The following is a 21,779-nucleotide window of genomic DNA, read 5'->3' as shown; positions in this document are numbered from 1 at the left end:
TAAATCGTAAATGTTTATCCCAATTAAGAATCTTGATGATTAATAGTCCAAAAAGATCATTCGGACGAGCGTACGCGTAACCGACACGACGCGGGTGATTGTTGATGATGCGGAATCCGAATGATCGAACGAAAGTTCTTACGCTCGTCACACATATAGATATCTGATAATACTCCTCCTTGTCAATAGTAATGATATAACACTGTCCGTAAAGCTAATTTTTCAGTTCTCAGTTCTCACTTGTACGAGCGTGCGCGTAACCGTCGCGGCGCGGCTGATTATTGATAATGCGGACCGCGATGATCGAACGCACGTCCTCACGCTCGCTACAAGACACTGGCACTTGTTTGTACTCTTTCGTGGTAACTAATTTTTGCTGATGCACATTAGTTCATTCTGGGAGACCGAACACGGCGCGGATGATCGATGCTGTGCGACACGCAACGAGAGTATACACAATATGTTATCGGCACTGCTCATTTTTAATTACTTCTTGACGCACTTTCCTCTGAATCACTTCCATATTTCATCGCTTTACTTTAACAGCACTTATAGCAACACTTCAACCCGAATACTAAAAAAAAGCAGAGCTACACACTACACAGCATAACAGTATCGCGTTCTGCGCTCGACTCTCTACAGACGCGGCTGCCCGCAAAGATACTCCACAACTAAGCCAGCGATATGAAAATGCGCTTACAAAGTGTTAGAATATGCGCCGAAACAAGAAGGAGTATTTTGTTCATCATACGCAGCGAAGAGTAAAAAACGTTTCGAAAGATGATAACGAATAACAGTATCCGAAAATTAAATGCAAAACACGCATCATGAAGAGGCTTCATAACAACCATTACCATTAAGTCACTGCCAAAACTGACGAATAGTATCCTCTTGACCCAAAAAAGAGAGGAACCCTAATACAGTTATAACTTGGAATTGAATGAACAGATTTGCTGGAACTCCAGGAATCAATGGTTGGATATCATACATGAAAGCATTACTGAATCTGGATGTAAACGGATGAGAATGTAATATGATATCGTCGTGGGGTCTAGTTTAGCATGGGATACAACCCGTCGGCTTTGACCAATGACGTCAGAATTAGCCAGAGAGCATGTATCACAAAGATGAAAGAGCTGAGAAGAATGTTCAGAAACAAAGGAATGCAAGAGAGAAAAACTATACTTCACATCTATAAGGGCCAGTAGTATTTTCATGTTAATGATACCGCGTGTTTGTACCTTAGTATTTCTCCGCAAAATACAATGGAAAGAAATGAATGAAATATATTAATAATATAATGGCTCTGAGCACTATGGGACTCAACTGCTGTGGTCATAAGTCCCCTAGAACTTAGAACTACTTAAACCTAACTAACCTAAGGACAGCACACAACACCCAGCCATCACGAGGCAGAGAAAATCTCTGACCCCGCCGGGAATCGAACCCGGGAACCCGGGCGTGGGAAGCGAGAACGCTACCGCAATGAAATATATTACTAGCAAAGAATACATCACGTTACATGTATGTCAGTTGTATCTCGAAACTCTTTCGAACTGTATTGCTTAAGTGCAGTATGGGATACAAGTTCAGCGTACGTTGATTTCTTAGTTTCAACTAGCATTGCTGTCCTGTTGTTCACTTGAACTATGTATCCCCTGCTTCACTAAACCGTAAATGAAACACCGGATACAAATTAAAGCTCATTCGAAGTGTGTTGCTTAAGTACAGTACAGAAAAGGAGTTTGTGGTAAGTCGATTTCTTCGTTTTCACTAGCATTACTGTCCTTGAACGATGTATCCTCCGCTTCAGTAAACCCTAAGTGGAACACGGGATACAAATTGTAGATGCGGTGTTTATTTCGTCTCCGCTAATACTAACAGTCCTTTCTTACGTACATATCAGTATTACTGATGACAGAAGGACCTACGTATGTAATATATGTATAACAGACTTCCGTTGACCTCTATGTATGTACACTGGTAATGAAAAGGTGGAAACAGACGTAAGTTACATTTGCAACCTCTACCTCAATTGAACTACACGGAGACAAGAAGACGACACATGTACAATTTGTATCCCATACTTCACTATGGGGTACAGTTTTCTTGTTGCCTTGCACGCTAATAGTATCCCATTCGTTACTTGAGCTATATAGCTGTATGCAACATTTGTATCTATATTGTGTCAGTGTAAAGGCGAAGTGAAGGACGGGATACAAGCTGTAGTTGTGTCAGGGGTTTCGCCTGTGATATAGCAAGTACACATTCGAAAATGTCGTACTGATACTAGTGCTGGGAAACGAAAGAAGATCGACAGACGAGAAATTTCTATTACGTACTACACAGCACGAAAATACACATATTGGTGGAATGAAACAGTGAAATATGTCAAAATACAGTGAAAGAAGCTAATGGGAAAGTAAACTTATCACACGGAAATATCGAGGAATCACCGAAGCTCGCCTAGACAGACAGTAACGAAAATTACATACCCACAAACAGACAAATCCAGTACTATAAACGAAAACAAGACATTAAAAATTGTTCTACAATAACAAACTAATACTCCAAATTACCTCAATATCATTACGAATAATTATTTCAATGCGCAATGGTAGCGCTTATCCAGAACACAGAACTGCTTTATTATCTATGCCTCGAAGTGAAGACATTAATATCTATGACTAATGTATGACGTCATTGATCAAAGCCGACGGGTTGTATCCCCTGCTTCACTAGACCCTCGTCGTGGATAAGGAATGCTTTCAGTAATTCCTCTAACCTAGGTAAAATCCTGTATGTATATTGCAGTCCCCAGCACCAAAACGTAGGCCTCCTCAATAACTGCAGCTATAGTCAACGCAAAAATATTCTTTATGAATTGGTTTTATTGAAGGTTATTTGTTTAGACACTCTTCAATTGCACGAATCTGCCTGCATAGCAAGATATCTACATCGTGTGAAAATTTTTCGCTTTCTATTTTTAAGGCGTGATACTCACTCATCGGAGTCGATGCACATATCGCTGGGTATGAGCGACTGAGTTAGGCGTCTCGCCTTCAACAGCGCCACCTCATCGGCTGTCCAGCAGCTGCGTGACACGTCGGAAGGTCGAAACAGCGTCGTGCCCACATTTAGTCGGAACTGCGGAGTTCCGTTATGCGTCGTAGCAGCCGTTAAAGTTGCGATCCACGACCCAATTAAGATTAACAGTTTAATCTTCTGATATAGCTGACCCATCAGGAACTGCATACAGATGACACTTCGCTATATTATTAAATAAATATTAGTCTTCATTTGTTTATTTATTTATATGTTCTGTGGAAAACAACTGCGACCTCTGGTTACGATGTGTGTAGCATTCATCCCACGCTATTTTAGATGAGGAGAACCCTACGTCATAGTGACTTAACGCTACATCATCGTGACGTAAATAACTTAATCGACTAGATGAGTACGTGTATCGATCTTTGCAGTTGTACTACAGAGGTTGCACCGATAACGTGAAAGCTAAATATAGTCTGACTTGTACAAATTGACAGCAGTTGTGTGGTATACCCATCCCAGTTGAATTACTTATTAAGCTGTAATCTCAACCATTTTGGATGTTACTGTGTGTTTCTATGTCTGAACGAAGGGACCATAACAATAACGAAAGTCAAAAATAGCACCTAGTCATTTAAAAAAAATCCGATTAATTGTGAAAAATTATGTGAACAGAAACGTGAAATAGAGAGAAAGTAACGTGTTTCGTATTTTGATAAAAGCATATGGATTGTACATAATTCTTCTGGGCAGAAACGTTAAACTGAGTAATTAATGTTGTTCCAAAGATAATTCGAATGTTGCTGGAATTTTAATTTTGCCTTCATGCTGTAGATCAGCTCAGAACCTTTTGCTCTTCAGAAATAAATTATTACTGATGAATATAACGTACTTACCTGTGATAACAGATGTCATTATCCTTCATACGTTGTTTTTTTCACAAAATACAGCGTATAAAGAAAAATAATGACGTGTGTTATAAACAGGTCTGCGAGCGTTTCTTTTTTTTCTTTCGTAATGGTTCCTTCGTTCAGATATTCATTATGTTCAAGACACACATTCAAATGGGCTGAACATACCACACAACTGCTGTAACTTCGTTTCTACACATGTCTTTACATTTAGCTTTCACGTTAGCGTGCAACCTCTGTGGTACAACAGCAAAGATCGATATAAGTAGTCATGTAGGCGATTTAGGTTTCTTTACGTCACGATGACGTAGCGTTACGTCATACGACGTAGGTCTCTCCCCACCTAGAGTGAGATGAATGCTAACCTTACGACGATGTGGAATGAGTTAGTTACAGCTGTAATACATTTTCTCAGTGAAAAATATAGCTATATGTTGACCATTTACATCATCATCGGCCAAACTTTAGCAAACATCCGAAATCGATTAAAACACATGGGCATGTATGACATACATACGTTACTGAAATACGGACAAGAAGCACCGTATATCTAACACTACGAATGACAAAACATGCTAAACAGTACACTGAAATCATATTTTCAGGCAAATACGCCAATAGCACTTGCCAACGAGAGATTCTGACTGATTATATTAGATGGCGGAAGGCGGAACCAACGACAGTATTGCGTTTGATAAACATTGTCGGGTAAAAGTCTATCACAAGGCCGGTGGCATACTTGCACGATTCATGCAGGAATGCTGTCAGCGCTTGCCGTGGGGTATGATGGGAACAAAAGGTGTGTCCGCTGTTTGTGTTACGCAGCCAATGAGAGACGGCATGCTGTAAGCGAAGATTATAAATGTACTGCTGCTTGTCCGAGTCGCGGCTGTTTAAAGTGTTATTACGAACATCAGCCAACTTCACTGCTCTTTAAATGGTTTTTATTTACTAAATCGGTCACGATGAACCCATTTCGGTTTGTTACCATCATCAGGTGCTCTGTAAATACATGACTAAGCGACAGTCTTAATAAAATGATCAAGAAAGCTATAATACCATTTAAAGAGCAGTGTAGTTGTCTGATATTCGTAATAATCATGTCACTAGAGGACATATTTCGCACTGCGGGCCACAAAAAACGAAAGTTGTGGACTTCAATGTCGTACACCGATAAGGGGAACTCTCTGAAATAAATAAGGATAGCAATAAAAATGGCAAAACTCAACGAAAGTGTGAAATTCAGTAAGGTTTGTCTGAAGAAGGACCTCTCCCGGCCTACATCAACATCAAGATTTCAGCAGAACCAACGCTGGTACCTCACATCAGACAATATGGAGCAAAATTATGGACCCAACGAGAAATTAACAGTAACCTATCTTATAAGGAACACCTAAATCAAGATACGTGGGTAGCTCGGCTAAAATTAACTAACAATACCACTCCATTAATTTTTGACACCGTGTCACATCTCATTAATATGCATGTGCATAACATCAGCACCTAGATCAGATGTACGCACAAAAATAAAATCAAGTGCCTCACGGAAAATACCTCATTGCCAAAACTAACAATATATTAAACCCTTCATTTTTCATTAAAAAAGCCATCAACATGACTGAAAATGCTTTCAATGACCAAGAGGAAAAACTGTTGAGTAAAGGATTAAGATATGCTATCGAACCAAGATTCCACGATACAGTACAAAAACAACTAACAGCATCTGCAAAGGCAGCACTAGACCTGGCAAACTTACCTATAAAACAACATAGTGAAATCACTGTCAAATAGCGAACGCAACAGAAAAAGAGCTCAAAACCAAGAAAAGCTACAATACCTATTGAGATAACAAAACACTACGCCAAATTAATGAAAAATTAACGAATAACAACACCCTGGCATTTAAATCAGATAAAGGCAATAGTCTAGTTACCATTAACAAGAATGACTACGTAGAAGAAGTTAGCGACTTCTTTGGTGACAATGGTATCACACAAACCAATAGATACCCCACAAACAAATTTTTAGACTAAACCATAAAAGCATGTCATACAATACTTACAGAATATGAAAAAAGGACATGTATACCCATGAACCCTGGAATACCAAAGCTCCATGGACACCTTAAGATATACAAACAATTTGGTGCTATACATATTGTAGTAGACAATGTTAACAGGCCACATACTCATAAGCAAGAAATTAAACAACTTCCTTAATAAATTTTACACATACAACAAACGGGCTCCTCCGGGGCCGCAGTTGCAGCATCGGGAGCCGATTGGGTTCTCTCCGCTGGTTGGCGAGGACGTAAATCAGGCATGGTTACAAAATCGGACTGAGACCGAACAGATTTACACAAAAAAAAGTCTCGTTGCATTCTAGGCGATAATAAGATCCCTTGGCATGAGTTGTCAACTAGCAAAACGCATTGCAGAGCCACTTAAATCACACGGAGGTGGCGGCGGTGGCGGGGACGTCGGGGGCGGCGAAGGCGGCGTCGGCGTCGGAGCTGTTGCGAGAGGCGGCTGTCTCGTTACAGCCCCCAGCGGCTGCGCGGGGTTCGTCTCGGCCCGCGACGACTCGTCTATTGTCGGCGGTTCGCCCCAGTGTGGGACACGATGTAGCGGCGCGCGGCCGCATATTGCGCTCGCATGCTCGGTTAGACCGTCACGGCCCCACATGTTGTCATGCGCTCCCGAAGGCGCGCCGGCGCGAACAACTAAGGGCCCGCGGCACCAAACCGCTGCCGGCACGGTAACTCAGCGTCTTCGGTCAGAGGGTTAGCTGCCCTCTGTAATAAAAAAAAAACTGAGTTAAGGGGGGGTAGGACGTCAAACGGGCCGACTTGGAGCAGGAGAGGCACCACAGAACATTTTAATTTCCACTGTCTATTCTTTTACAAGTAAATTCATAAAACTTTGTCAGCATGACCAGGAAGGATTCAGGAGTCACACTCGTAGCAGCGAAAGTTCAAAAACATAGCAAAATAATTTTTTTTTTCACTTACTATTGGCTGCATTTGTTGTTATAGGTACACCTTTCTTCATAAGTAAGAGAGACTCAAAAATGGTTCAAATGGCTCTGAGCACTATGGGACTTAACATCTCTGGTCATCAGACCCCTAGAACTTAGAACTACTTAAACTAACTAACCTAAGGACATCACACACACCCATGCCCGAGGCAGGATTCGAACCTGCGACCGTAGCAGTCGCGCGGTTCCGGATTGAGCGCCTGAACCGCTACACCACCGCGGCGGGCCTAAGAGAGACTGTTCGATGAATTTTTCACAGCATACAAACCATACTTACAGGCGTCTGAAACTCTAGAATCTATTTAATTTATAAAAAAATGAATGAGCTGTTACGTTTTAAACTTTATGTTTAGAAAAAAAAATCAAATTTTGTAGTTAATTATCTCAATTTTTACCACAGTTTTTAATAGATTTGGAAAATTCTAGAGTTTCATACCCCTGTAAGTATGGTTTGTACGCTGTGCAAAATTCATCAAAGAATCTCTCTTACTTGTGAAGAAAAATGTACCTATGGGAACAAATGCGGCCAACAGTAAGTGAAAAAAATGATGAAATTTCATATCTAAAAAAATTTAGTTTATGTTTTTGCACTTCCAGTGCTACGAGTGTGAATCCTGAATCCTTCCTGGTCATGCTGACAAAGTTTTATGAATTTACGTGTAAAAGTATAGACAGTAGAAATTAAAATGTCCTGTGGTGCCTCTCCTGCTCCAAGTCGGCCCGTTTGACGTCCTACCCCCCTTAATGGGTCAACGACGAACTGAAACGGGTGTCTTGCGACGTCCGCTCCGAGCAGATACAACGAACGAAAACTAACAAAATTAGATTTAAAAAAAAACGCTAGGTGTCGCTATGGTTGGCAGGACGTAGGATCGGCTAGAAAATACCGATTCGGATCGAACGGTGGGAAAGATCTCACTTTCTGGCACCAGTTTGTACGTGACAGGATGGTATCAGGATCTCAGGTGGGCATCCGGGACGTTTTTCCTGTACGTAAAATGAAAAATGCCAGGATTCAGGGCAAAATGGGTTTTATTCCCAAGAACTACCACTAATGGGCACAATATTCGCGAAAACTGGCTACGGCTGTCGAGGGAATGGGTACAATGTCAATGAAAATCGGCTACGACGGCACATGGTACGGAAAAAATTATTTGACCCTCAATAGGAAGGACTGGTGGACACGTCCAGAGGGTAAGGAAGCTGGCAGGCCGCTGTTGCGGCAGATACCTCGCCGACCCTCTTGCGTACGTCACGTGGAGGTACCCAGCCCTCCCGTTGTCACATTTGTGGCAGAAAGTTTGCGTCTCGCTCTCAGCAATTCCGTGGTGGCGTCCCTAGCTCAGGGCAATAGCGAGGGCGACGACCACAAATACTTCTGATAAGTTTACCTAACTGCTTACTCCACCGCCTGAGGCTAAGTTAAAATGGTGGAAGTAGAATACAACAATTTTTTTACCATTATTACACGTTACCATGTACAAGACAATTTTATTAAGACCATCGCTTACTTATGTATATACAGAGCACTTGATAATGGCCATATCCTGAAATGGTCTCAGCGTGAATGATTTATTAAATAATAACCATTTAAAGCGCAGTGTAGTTGACTGATATTCGTAATAATCATGTCACTAGAGGACATATTTTGCACTGCGGGCCCCAAAGAACAAAAGTCGTATAAAGTGTGTTAGTATCTATAAACCAAGGACATCGTCGCAACGCATAATATATTTGAAAAAGCAGCGAAATATTTCTCTGATTTAATTAAATCAGAGGAGAAGGTAGGTGGATCAATGTTTTTAATTTAATCATTTGAGTGGGTAGGTGGATCAATGTATTTTTCACTTAAATAATGGGAGGAAGCAGCTGGATCAATATTGTTTAATTAAATCATAGGAAAAGGTTGCTGGATCAATGTTTATTAGCATATCGATCATGCGACTCTATTATGAATAAAATCGATCCTCCTGCCTTCTCACATGATTTAATTCAAAAACGTTGATCTCCTTACTCAGTGTCCTCGCGCATATCGATTGCGTATTAATTTCACCACTACATTTCATACATTTTTGTGTCTCTGCAATTAATCCATGAGATGTACACCGTCAGTCCACTTTATAGCACTCGCTGCCATAATCACAAAATATTTTTCCTCAAAATTCATTAATACAACGAAAAGACAGCAAACAAGACAATGGTTTCAATTTCGGCGCTAGAAATACATTTCCACAAAATCAAATGGCTCTGAGCACTATGGGACTTAACATCTGAGGTTATCAGTCCCCTAGAACTTAGAACTACTTAAACCTAACTAACCTAAGGACATCACACACATCCATGCCCGAGGCAGGATTCGAACCTGCGACCATAGCAGTCGCGCGGTTCCGGACTGAAGCGCCTAGAACCGCTCGTCCACCACGGCCGGCTACATTTCCTCTCTTATCGCCTCTAATTGGTTATGTCAAAGAATCATCCCATTGGCTCCGCGAAACTGACGCGTTGCCAAGTTGGGGGCAATAGATAAGCACCGCCATAACTGCTGCTATCTGGAATTTAGCCATATTTTCCTTACGTTACCTGCAAGAATGTAGATGGTGCCTGAACCACAATGAAATGTAAGTACTGTATGTGTGATATAGTGCGGAACCTGCGAATATATTTAATCTATGTTCTTAGGTTCCAAACCAGCCACAATGTAGGAAACATCGACATACTTCGCAAGAATCACCAAACGTGTGGGACAACGATGATGATAAAATAGTTTCAGATCGTTTTACTAGCAGCAATATAAGCTGCGCTCTTAGGTTACAACCTAACCACCAACTCGGAAATCACTAAAGATTATGAAAGAAATCCTTACGACTTGCACCACTGCAAAGTAAAGTCATTGCGTTGTTTAGAAAACAAAATCTCATTTAGTTCATACTATACTTTTCGCAAGAGACGCTACATCGCCGACCATTTGAAATTAGTTCATAGGTTATCCGGAAGAGGCGCATCACAGTATTTATTTATCGTTGCCAACTTTCCTTCCGTCCGGACCGTGGAGGTAAGAATAGAGGGAGACGCCGTGACGTCACAGCTGCGAAGCCATGTGAAGCCGAGGGTAACCATCTCAATCCGACCAAAACATTGCTGCTGTAAGCTTGTGTGCATAGGCTTGTCGCTCGCTTTTGGAAGGATTTTGCGCTATTATGGTGACTTGTGTGGTGTTCGGATGTGCGAATCGTTCTGATTGTGATGCGAAATCGAAGGGAATAACACTTCATGTGTAAGTTGTCTCGTTAAGTGTGATTTTACAACTTCATTGTGAATGAACTTGTGCTACATCGGTACTTGTACTATAGCGTGTTTTTCTCCTGTATGATTTTTGATTTCCTAAAAATGAAAGTCGGAAAGCTCTGTGGGAGAATGCCGTGAGGAGGAAGAATTGGCGTGCTTCTTAATGGAGCACTATATGTTCTCAGCATTTCCGAGAAGAGGACATAGACCGAACTTTCCTTTCAACAGTAAGGCTCCGAGAAAATGCTGTACCATCAGTTTTCCCTACACACCCAAAACATTTGCAAAAGGTATGTTAATTTAAAGAATTAAATTCTTAGTTTTCAAGTTCACGTTTCAGTATAATACGTACGTATCGTCGATAATCGAAGTGTTGAGTAACTCACTTTGTCTTCGTCATGTACCAAATTAAAAGCTAACACTACATTAACTGGCGTTAAGTATAGGCCTAAACAGGACACTGTGTAGATTTGCCATTCTATGTACCGTATTTCAGTAAATATTGGTGGTAATGAACAGTGTTTCCCAATAGTGTAATGTAACTGAAATGTCCCAGTACGTATTACAAACAAGATGTATTTATGGGGCTTTGGAGGGAGGGTATAGCTAACTTAGTTTTCAGTTTCTGTTATTTAGTTTGTGATAGACGCTTATTACTGAATTAACAAAATTGTACCGTTTACATTGAAGACTAGCTATTTGTAATATTACATTAAAAACTATTTTTAATCAGAAGAAACGCGGAATTTCGCCTTTACGAGATATTATTTTAAACAAAAACTTTGAAACAACCAATCTGATGACGTTACATGCGTATATGGTGCAATTAGCGACTGTAATACACGCAGCGCTATAGCACACTGGCAATATTTTGGTCAGAGTGTCATGGCAGCGAGCCACGCCCCCATGGCTTCAAAACGTAGTACGGCTGGGATACGTAGCGCCACCTCCCCTTATTCTTACCTCCATGGTCCGGACTAATACTACAGTCTGTGCTAATACTGAAGCTCAGCCTGATCATCTTTTACATTACACTTATGATGTGAATAACGTCTCGTACTTTCCAATACGTACAGAGGGCATTCAAAAAGTTTTGGACGGTCGTCTCTAATTTTTTTATTTTTTGTAGGAGGAGAATGAAATTTTTTGTGAACATACCTGGAACATTTAGCTATAAGTTGGTGTATAAAAGTATTTTCTTTTATTTGCAGGTGAGCCATAATGGACCGTGAAGTAGATGCCAGGTTACAACGATCGGTGATGGAGTTCCTCTTCGAGACCGAAGATGACTCTGCCACATCGATTCACAGGAAGTTTATCCCTGTTTATGGGGAGGCCACAGTGGAGCGTAGCAGTATCCATCGGTGGTTGCGGAGGTTTAAAGAAGGTGATTTCTTTCTGCTGGACAATCCAGTACTGAGAGACGAAGAAGCTTGCATAGGATAGAGTAGCATGTAGAGCTGCTTCAAACCAGTCTCTGGACTGAAGACCAAAACAACAGCAACGACAATCTACGATGTGGTAGACCATCGACGGCAGTGAGTGATGTGAATAAGAAGACCATTGATCATCCAAAATGACAGATGTGTGACGACACGACAGCTTGCTGAAATGACTCGTTTGTTACTGGGTAGTGTGGTATTACTGGTACAGTCACTAGGGTACAGAAAAATCTGTGCATATTGGGTGCCCAGATTATTGACAAGAGAAATGAAAACGATGAGGAAGAATGTCTGCAAGGGTCTCATGAAGACCTTTACTGAAGAGTGTAAACAGTGTTTTGAAGGCCGGCCGCGGTGGTCTCGCGGTTAAGGCGCTCAGTCCGGAACCGCGCGACTGCTACGGTTGTAGGTTCGAATCCTGCCTCAGGCATGGATGTGTGTGATGTCCTTAGGTTAGTTAGGTTTAAGTAGTTCTAAGTTCTAGGGGACTGATGACCACAGATGTTAAGTCCCATAGTGCTCAAAGCCATTTGAACTATTTGTTTTGACGGCGTCATTACCCAGGATGGAACATGCTTGTTTTTGTCTGAACCTGAGAGCAAAATCAAATCCATGGAGTGGCGTCATCTGGGTTCCCCTAACCAAGAATTTCACGAACAGCACGCCGAAAGATCTTCTGGGATCAGCGTGGTGTCATTTTCATAGATTTTTTGGAACCTGACTCCACAATTAACCGGTACCGTTACTGTTTGTCACTGGACAAGCTGCGACGTGCCATCAAGACCCACAGACCACAGCTTCAGTGTCAGCTCATCAGACTACACCATGACAATTCCAAACCCCATACTGTTCTTAGGACGCAGGAGAAAATCAGGAAAATGGGTTGGAAAATTGTTCCTCGTCCTCCCTACAGTCCGGACTTGGCTCCGTCTGATTTTTACCTCTTTGGTTGTCTGATGGCCCACCTTCACGGTAAAACATTTGATAGTGAGAAAGACCTTATTTCCTGTGTCAAGCGATGGTGTAAAAGTAAATCCCCAGAATTTTACCAAAGTGCATTTACATCATGGAGAGAACGTTGGGCCAGATGCGTCACGGCTGATGGAGGCTACATCGAGTAGGCTCAATGTATAGCTAAATGTTCCAAATATGTTCACAAAAAATTTCATTCTCCTCCTGTAAAAAATAAAAAAAATTAAGAAACGAGTGTGCAAAACTTTTTGAACACCCTTTGTATAATCCCTCTTTCATGAAGCTACTTCAAAAATTCCAAAGGAAGTCACCATACATGAACTCCACTGCAAAAGCTCTAATATGGTGTTTAAGCGCAACACACAGTCCTGGGAACACTAGCAGTATAGCAGATAACCACAAAGAGCCGGGGTACATTCGGGAAGATTTTAAATTGTGCTGCCTTTTTCCACCATTCCGATACTTACTGGATGATAGCTGGTAGTGTATTGGTGTTTAAAGCCACGTAGGTTTGCCAGCTTGTGGAACAATCTGGACTCAAATTGACCTTCTTGATCGGTGGTGACTTTGGTGTGACATCCGAATTGAGAGATCCAAGTGTTCAGAAAAAATCTTCATAACAGGCACCGCTCCCACCAAGCAGATATCTACATCTGCGTGATTACTCTGCTATTCACAATAAAGTGCCTAGCACAGGGTTCAGTGAACCACCTTCAAGCTGTCTACCGTTCCACTCTCGAACAGCGGGCGGGAAAAACGAGCAGTTAAATTTTTCGCTGCGAACCCTGATTTCTCTTACTTTACTGTGATGATCATTTCTCGCTATGTAGATGGGTGCCACCAGAATGTTTTCGCAATCGGAGGAGAAAATTGGTGATTTAAATTTCATGAGAAAGTCCAGTCTCAACGAAAAACGCCTTTGTTTGTATGATTGTCACTTCAATTCACGTATTATTTCTGTGGCACTATCTCTCCTATTTCGCGATAATACAAAACGAGCTGCCCTTCTTTGAAATTTTTCGACGTCATCCGTCAGTCCCATCTGATTCGGTTCCCGCACAGCACAGCGATACTCCAGAATAGGGCGGACAAGCGCTGTGTAAGCAGTCTCTTTAGTAGACCTGCTGCACCTTCTAAGTATTCTGCCAATGAATCGCAGTCTTTGGTTTGCTCTACCCACAACATGATCTATGTGATCGTTCCAATTTAAGTTTTTCGTAATTGTAATCTTAAGTCTTTAGTTGAATTTACAGCCTTCAGATTTGTGTGACTTATCGCGTAATCGAAATTTGGCGGATTTCCTTTAGTACTCATGCGAATAACTCCACATTTTTCTTTATTCAGCGCCAATTGCCACTTTTCGCACCATACACCCCTGTCGATAGCACTCATTACTTCATGAGTGTAAAGAGCTTGTTGTGTTTCACAAGAACAATATTTTCTGAATGCGTGCTGACTATGTGTTAAAAAATCGTTTTCTTCGAGGTAATTCATAATGTTCGAACACGGTATATGTTACAAAACTCTGCCGGCCGGGATAGCCCAGCGGTTCTAGGCGCTTCGGTCCGGAACCGCGCGACCGCTACGGTCGCAGGTTCAAATCCTGCCTCGGTCATGGATGTGTGTGATGTCCTTAGATTAGTTAGGTTTAAATAGTTCTAAGTTCTAGGGGACTGATGACCTCAGATGGTAAATCCCATAGTGCTCAGAGCCATTTGAACCATTTTACAAAACTCTGCTGCAAATCGACGTTGGTGATATGGGCCTGTAATTCAGCGGATTGCTCCTATTTCCCTTTCTGAGTATTGGTGTGACTTGAGCAATTGTCCAGTCTTTAGGTAACGATATTTCTGTGAGCGAGCGTTTGTATATAATTGCTAAATATGGAGCTATTGTATCAGCTATTGTATCATATACCTGAGTGGTATACAACCTGGACAGGAGGCCTTGACGTTGTTAAGTGATTTAAGCTGCTTTGGTACACCGAGGATACATACTTCTATGTTTCACATCTTGGCAGTTGTTCTTGATTGGAATTCAGGAATATTTACTTCACTTCTTTGGTGTAGGAGTTTCGGAAAACCGTGTTTAATAACCCTGCTTTAGTCGCACAGTCATCAGTGACTTCTCCGATGTTATCGCGCTGTGAAGGTATTTATTGCGTCTTGCCACTGGTGTGCTGTATGTATGCCCAGAATCTCTTTGGGTTTTCTGCCAGATTCCAAGACAGAGTTTCGTTGTGAAAATTATTAAAAGCATCTCGCATTGAAGAACGCGCAAAATTTCTAACTTCTGCAAAACTTTGCCATCTTTGGGGATTTTGCTTTATTTTAAATCTGGCATGCTTTTTTCGTTGCTTCTGCAACAGTGATCTGACCCGTTTTGTGTACCATGGGAGATGACTACCATAACTTATTAATTTATTTGGTCTATATCTCTCAATTGCCGTCGATAGTATCTCTTTTAAATCATCCCACATCTTTTCTACGCTTACATGACTAGATCGGAAGGAGTGCAAACTGTCTCTTAAAAAGGAGTTAAGGGCATTTTTATCAGTTTTTTTTAAATAGATGTACTTCGCATTTCTTTTTTATGGTTGAGGGTGTTACGGTACTCAGTCTAGCAGCAACTGCCTTGTAGTCGCCAATCCCTGTATTCGTCATAATACTCGCTATTTGTCCAGCATTATTTGTTGCTAAGAGGTCACGTATGCTTTCGCAACCACTTATGCTTCGAGTGGGCTCATGAACTAATTGTTCAAAATAATTTTCTGAGAAAGCATTCAGTACAATTACGGTTGACGTTTTATGCCTGCCGCCGGCTTTAAACACACAATTTTTCCAGCATATCGAGGGTAGATTGAAGTTACCACCGACTATAATTGTATGAGTGGGATACCTATTTGAAATGAGACTCAAGTTTTCTTTGAACTGTTCAGCAACTATATCTTCTGAGTCGGGGGTGTCGGTAAAACTACCCAATTAATAGTTAGTCCGATTATCAAGTATAACCTCTACCCAAACTATTTTGCAGGAGCTACCTACTTCAGTTTCATTACAAGTGCTGCGCTAGTGTCAGTCCTAGTCGAGGGAAAAGGAAATTTTATCAAAATTCAATGACTGCGTGGTTGGGCGATGAAATCTGGGGCCACTGGCAGAGTGTGGTAACAGTCGACAGCCAGCGGGCCAGGCAAGGTAAACATGGCACTCGCGGCCACAGAGCTGCGCGACGGCAATATTGCACACACGATTTGTTTTGAATGGAGCAACAATGAGGCAAGAAACTGCAGCGTTGCTTTAAGTTATTGCGATGTATGATACGGGGCACAAGGCCAGAGGCAAGAGTGGCGATTTGTAAGTGTCTGACGTGTGGGAATTTATCCCTTCCATAGTTTCTGTCTCTCTCTGACACTACGACAGAAGCGAGGGAGAAACCGATGTAAATAGACAGGCAATTTTAGCTTGGGACAGAGTGTGCCGGGTTAGTCGAGCATCAGGACGGAGTTGTGCTGGTCTTCGCTTACAGGGGCCAGTCTGGCAGCATTGTTATAAGTATTCTGCATGAACTTGTATTCTGTTTTCTGTGTATTTGTTCGGGCTATTAAATGATCTGCTGAACGGAGTGAGCAGTCTAATGAGTACACAGTATGGTTTGAGAGTAAATCGGAGAAAGACGAAGGTAATGAGAAGTAGTAGAAATGAGAACAGCGAGAAACTTAACATCAGGATTGATGGTCACGAAGTCAATGAAGTTAAGGAATTCTGCTTCCTAGGCAGTAAAATAACCAATGACGGACGGAGCAAGGAGGACATCAAAAGCAGACCCGCTATGGCAAAAAAGGCATTTCTGGCCAAGAGAAGTCTACTAATATCAAATACCGGCCTTAATTTGAGGAAGAAATTTCTGAGGATGTACGTCTGGAGTACAGCATTGTATGGTAGTGAAACATGGACTGTGGGAAAACCGGAACGGAAGAGAATCGAAGCATTTGAGATGTGGTGCTACAGACGAATGTTGAAAATTAGGTGGACTGATAAGGTAAGGGATGAGGAGGTTCTATGCAGAACCGGAGAGGAAAGGAAGATGTGGAAAACACTGATAAGGAGAAGGGACAGGATGATAGGACATCTGCTAAGACATGAGGGAATGACTTCCATGGTACTAGAGGGAGCTGTAGAGGGCAAAAACTGTAGAGGAAGACAGAGATTGGAATACGTCAAGCAAATAATTGAGGACGTAGGTTGCAAGTGCTACTCTGAGATGAAGAGGTTAGCACAGGAAAGGAATTCGTGGCGGGCCGCATCAAACCAGTCAGTAGACTGATGACCAAAAAAAAAAAAAAAAAAAAAAAAATTCCACCTCCGGGGACACAACACCGGGGTGGCACGGAACGGCAGCCTGGAACTTGGAGATCGCACGGTCTGCCTGAAAGAGGGCAGTGACAGCAGTCTGCAACAGGTCCAGGAGAGGCTCGGTTCCACTCGAGTCTAGGGGCCATGTTCGCTTCCCACCTGGAGTACCGGGGTCCGGGTGAGGCGCAGCAGTGCTGCAACAGTGCCAGAGACGGCGGCGTCTGTTGCCATCTGGCAAGCACCACTAGCTGCAAATTGTGGCACAGCGTCCAGGAGGGTGCAGGTTCGAGTCCAGTCCTGAGCAGCGATGGCTCGAGGGCCGCGGGTGACAAGTACACCCACCTTTGTCCCATGGTCGAACAGAGCAGGCCAAACAGGGCAGAGGGCGGTTAGGACCAGGGACTGTAGCAGTCTCCGGAATCGTAGGCAGTGGAGCGGCGCCAGTCGCAACGCCCCGGCGGGTGGTGACCAGGAGAGTGCAGCCGACTTCCATTGGTGGGCGACCTTGATGACGGCAGCAGTGGCGTCAGCATATCAGGAGTTTGCTGAGCCGGCTGGACTCACGGGACATCGGCAGGCAGCAAGCTGACACTAAGCTTCACCCACTGAGTACTGTAAATTACCTGAATATACAAATGTTACCGAATACCACTGTATCACTCTGCACTGCCCCTTGCTGCTCTTGAACTTGGTCAGCGCAGTGGGTCCCGATTTCAGCTCTGCCATCTAGAGTCCCAGATTCGACCCACTGAACCCGCCACACAACGTAAACTACTTCTGACAGCAATGCTAGATCTGTCCATAGCCGAAAAAGAATTTTAAACTTTGTACAGTTAGAGAGGCTCCACCTAGTCGATATGGGTCTCTGCGAAAAATGCTGTGTAGGCACATTGAAAGAACCAATAGGTTTTTGGACACAGTGCCCCACGTTAGCCGTATGGCAAACCAACCAAATCTTTATCCATGATCGTGTTTGACGCCTGGCCATGCATATCGATCACTCACCATCTATATTCTGTAATTGACTTCACAATGTGTGAGTCCTTGGATAGAATTACAAACTTGTCTCCAAAAAACCGGCGAAACAAAAGGGCGAGGTCAGTTTTGGAAATTATCACATCACACTACAGAATTGTCCTCTGGAAATTTCTTTAGCTGCAGCCCAGTTGTCTGGTACTTGATTAGTTCCTGTAATTCCACATCAGTAACTTGCACCACTATCAGCTACCTGTAGTCAATGTTCATGGAAATCTCTTTTGTTCTGAAAAAATAGTGCCAGCCGCGGTGGTCTAGCGGTTCTAGGCACTCAGTCCGGAACCGCGCGACTGCTACGGTTGCAGGTTCGAATCCTGCCTCGGGCATGAATGTGTGTGATGTCCTTAGGTTAGTTAGGTTTAAGTAGTTCTAAGTTCTAGGGGACTGATGACCACAGATGTTAAGTCCCATAGTGCTCAGAGCCATTTTGGAAAAATAGTCAGCAACAACGACATCCCCCTGCTCCCACACCCCTTTACACGGCCAATATATGTAGTCATGTTGAGAAGGATTCAGATGGTACCTTGAAAGAAAAAGAAATAGGTTTACGATTGGTGAAACTGTGAAGGTGTGTGACTCCCTAAGCGTCCTGAAATGCTAAATGGATACATTAAACAGCTAGTAGTTCTCTGTTGTAGGCACTTCATTTAGTTTCCAACTCAGTTTGCATGATAAGAAGCCAAGTGGCTGCCATGAACCTCCCATTTGCTGGTGAAGTACCGCTCCTACTGCTGCCTGGCAAGCATCTACCACAATGGTGAGAAGTGCATAATGGACAGGGAGCACTAGAAGGACGGCGTCCTTTAAACTCATTTGATCTTGTCAAACGCCTGTAACATTTCTAGAGTCCATATGGAGGGGCATTGTACTCTTGAATTTGGTCCTGACATCGCAGCTGTGAGAGGTGCATGTGAGGCAACCGTGTGAGGAAGATGGTGTCTATAGAAGTTTTCCATATCCAGAAAACTGCGTAGCTTTTTCAAAGTATCTGGAATAGTTGCGTACTAAACCTTTCCAACTTCATGCTCTAAAGGTGCGATGCCAGAAGTTGTAACCAAATGGCCTAAAAATTCCACTTCTCTCTGCCTGAGAATACAATTGTGCTCATTGATCTGCAACCTGTTCTTTGGAAGTCTATCAAAAGTTCTTTGTATATGTCTGTCAAGTCCTGATGGAGGTTTCGAGGGAACTAACACGTTATCCAAATATGCAAAACAGCAGGGCAGACCGTGGAGCACTTCATTAACAAAACGTTTCCATGACTGGGCAGCATTCTTGAGACCAAACGGCATCCTCACATACTTGAATCTTCCGAATGGTGTGGTCACTGAGTTGTTCAGTATATCTGCACGCGCCACGGAAATCTAGCGATAGGCCTTCTTGAAACAGATCACACTGAATATCTGTACATCTATTAATGCTCCTGTAAAGTCGTGTATGTGGGGTACAGGGTAACAATCAAGAGTTGCATGTCCATTCAAAGTACGATACTCGCCCCAAAGTCACTGGGTTCCATCCTTTTTCTTTACCAAGTCTGAGGGTGACTCCCATGGGCTGTCAGAGTGGTGAATAAACCATTGCAGTTAATAATTCCTCGAATTTTGTCTTTGCTGCAGCACAATTTTCTGGTACTAGCCTGCGAGCTTTGAAGACAACCAATGGTCCCAAAATAGTTCAAAAAATGTTTAAATGTGTGTGAAATCTTATGGGACTTAACTGCTAAGGTCATCAGTCCCTAAGCTTACACACTACTTAACCTAAATTATCCCAAGGATAAACACACACACCAATGCCCGAGGGAGGACTCGAACCTCAGCCGGGACCAGCCGCACAGTCCATGACTGCAGCGCCAAAATAGTCAAACGTAATCACTAGAACTGTGTGTGACATTACAGAGGAATGCAGGCTGCTGTTCAATGTCTGCTAAGGTAGCTGAAGAGATATATTGGGAGGAAAATTTTTCACTTAAACTGCAAATTTCAGCATGAGCCTTCTCCAAGTCTTTGATTCTTTCACAGATACAAGAACTTAACTCTGTATTTTCTTTATCAATGTCTGGTTTCGCCTTTCTGAGGGTTCATAACTAGTCGAATAATTTTCTGTAAGTACTCTCTCAGCGACTATTTGGCATTGAGAGCCAAGCCCATAGAATCCAAGTCAGGTGTCGGTGCATGTGAAGCAGAGATGCAGTTCGTAAACAGTCATGCCATTCATACAGATTTGAGCCTTCTAGAAGGAAACGTCAAGGTTAAGATGCTGCAGGAAATAAGCGCTGAGAATGGTCTCGATGATATCACCAAACACAGAAGCCCATTACAATTGTTTCTTGAAACCCAAGTTCGCCATTTCGATGAGTTTGCCAAAAGTGGAATTATCAAGTTATTAGCTGGTGGTGAACCAGGATGTAATCGACGATTACTTTTCTTGTCGTGCTGCTAGAACACTGACACCTGGTCTATAAACAATTAAATATGTTCGCAAAACTCGAGTGTCCTGGGCATACAGGAAACTGTGGTCCAGCAAGACTGTAGTAACAGAAAATGAATTTGGTGTTTGTGAGAAATTCACATTGCTGATGTTGGAAAGAAATCCATCTTCTTAAGTTGAATTGGTTGACGTTGACTCCAGATAATATGAAGCACTAGACCCTTTGTGTACCCAGACTTTGGTGGTTGGACACTTCAAATCAGACACTCCCATTCCCAGCTGCTGTTGTTGTTTGGGCAGCTGCAAGGAGCTGTGCATTTTCTTGCCCACTGTCGAATCAGAAATGGTATCATCAGCAGTTACTCAATAGTTTTTTGACCTCACAGTGATAGCTGCACTGGCTGTTGTGCTGTGGGCTTTTTGCTTCACAATGCAGAAGATCAGTAAATTGTGCAATGGCTACATATCACATGAATTATTCCCGTTGGGCGCATTGGAGGAACAGGAGTTGCAGCCACTTCCTCTGAATTGCGCAATAACTGCTCTGATCAGACAGTCTGTTGTAGTTGGCTTAGTATCCTCACAGTTAATGTGTTTCTCTTTATCCATGTCTCTCTGTGGGGCCATCACTTATGGGAACTCTTGAGCCACAGTAAGTCCAATAAGCACTGATTGATATTGAAGTCACATGCATTTTTAACACGTGATGCAAGATACATGGAAAAAAAAGGACGTTGTGAGGATTAACCTCGAGTACACTTAGCAGATTTTAACCTGGACAGGTTTCATTGCACAGCTCAAAATGCTGCAAACCATTACTTCAGGCATATAACCATGAAATGTACCCTCTTTGGAAGTTAGCTTATTGTTGAACATGATTAGATTAAAGATTCGTTTCGGGAATGTATTGGCCTAATCATTCTGATTTGACAGTTCCAGTATCATCAGCATGCTCTGAGAGAAAATTCAAGGCCTTGTGATGATTTAAAACTTGCTTCAGATCAACAATGAGAGTAGAGACACAACCACCCACTCCTTCATATTCATGAATGTAGGGTTAGTAAAATTAACCTTTTGGGTGTCCTGGAAGAATTTCCTACAGACATCAGGTTTTCTTTTATCTGTCTACCGCTTTTCACTTTTTTCGTTCATCTTACATCTTTTAACTGGTTTGATGATCATCATCATTTCTTGCTATATTGTGCTAAGCTTTTCTCTCTGTGAACATGCCCTTCAACAAGTGAGTGCTGATTAAAAGTGTACTGTGTAAC

This window comes from Schistocerca serialis, chromosome 9 (genome assembly GCF_023864345.2).
Source record: "Schistocerca serialis cubense isolate TAMUIC-IGC-003099 chromosome 9, iqSchSeri2.2, whole genome shotgun sequence".
In the NCBI taxonomy this organism is placed as follows: Eukaryota; Metazoa; Arthropoda; class Insecta; order Orthoptera; family Acrididae; genus Schistocerca; species Schistocerca serialis.
The sequence above is the reverse complement of the archived record's forward strand: the minus strand, read 5'-3'. Positions refer to the sequence as shown.